At 46.4% G+C, this 1110-nt stretch overlaps 1 non-coding gene across 1 annotated transcript; it reads right to left on the bottom strand.

The window, feature by feature from the left end:
• Positions 1 to 687: 687 nt before the first annotated feature.
• On the bottom strand, positions 688 to 786 carry LOC144781166 (small nucleolar RNA U13). Its single transcript, XR_013600894.1, has one exon. It is a non-coding gene; the product is annotated as a small nucleolar RNA U13 (small nucleolar RNA).
• Between the last annotated feature and the right edge of the window lie 324 nt (positions 787 to 1110).

Raw genomic sequence — 1110 nt, 5'->3', positions numbered from 1 at the left:
TAAGAGCATTAGCTCCGTAATGCATGAATATTGCTGACTTTTCAGCGATATTCATGCATTGCGGCCGTTTTTTATCGCATTTGCGATAAACCTTGATAATAGCAAGGTTTATCTGCGATAATTTCTGACGATGCTTAGCGTTAAAAAATGTGTTGCTAAGCATCGTTAGCGATAAATATCGCTTAACGTTGGTAATATGCCCCCTAGTCTCCTAAACTGAGAGTAAGGGGCAGATTTACAATAACTGGCGCATCCCTGCATATCAACAGGGATGCGCCAGTTGTTGTGCGCCGAAGCTCCGCCACCCTGGATGCGCCGCATTTAATGCGGCGCACCATGGTGCCAAAACGGCACTGATGCGTGACGCATCTGTGCTGTAAAGGCGGCGCATTGCTGGAGTTGCGTCGCAAGCGCGACGCAGCTCCAGCAATGCTCTGGGGGGGGCCCTATCTCCAAAATGCTGCTTCAATCCTTATGCCTGCTTCAAGCAGGCGCAGGGTTTTGAAGCAGCATGGGCCCAAAAGCGACTGAGTGAACGCATCTGGGAGATGGGTCTCACTGTAAATACTCCAAGAGAGACACCACTGCTAATCTATTTTATTATTAACGCTACACATTATAATAGGTTTATTTGAGGCAAGCACTGCTCCAACAATGCTTCTAAATGTCAAAGATCCTCCAGTTCAAGCTCAGAAGGGTAATGTGCCCAGTCGTAACAAGGATGGGACGGCACACGTCACGCACGAGCATGAACACCCACTCATCACTTGCAAGAACCAGAAGGATCGTTGAGTTCAGTCTACCGAAAAACACCGGAGAATGCGATTCTCTCATGAATGTGAGGGTGAGGATGTTGGGGCGATGGTGTATGTACACATCTGCCGGGGTCTCAGTCAAAGCTTATCACGAGTTATCTGCGACGTTCTTTAAGAAAAAAAGAGTCCACTACAGAAAAAGTTATAATGTTAACACGACCGTATTAATATGCTAATTTGTATGCATCAGTGTAGCCAATCCGTTTCCCGCTTTGTAGTTTCTCCCTTAATGACCGCCCACAATAGGTTCTATTTAGTTACAACATAAAGAACGGACTACATTGTATCCTCGGCA

Source organism: Lissotriton helveticus, chromosome 1_1 (genome assembly GCF_964261635.1).
Source record: "Lissotriton helveticus chromosome 1_1, aLisHel1.1, whole genome shotgun sequence".
In the NCBI taxonomy this organism is placed as follows: domain Eukaryota; kingdom Metazoa; phylum Chordata; class Amphibia; order Caudata; family Salamandridae; genus Lissotriton; species Lissotriton helveticus.
This window is presented reverse-complemented; position numbering and strand designations above follow the sequence as displayed.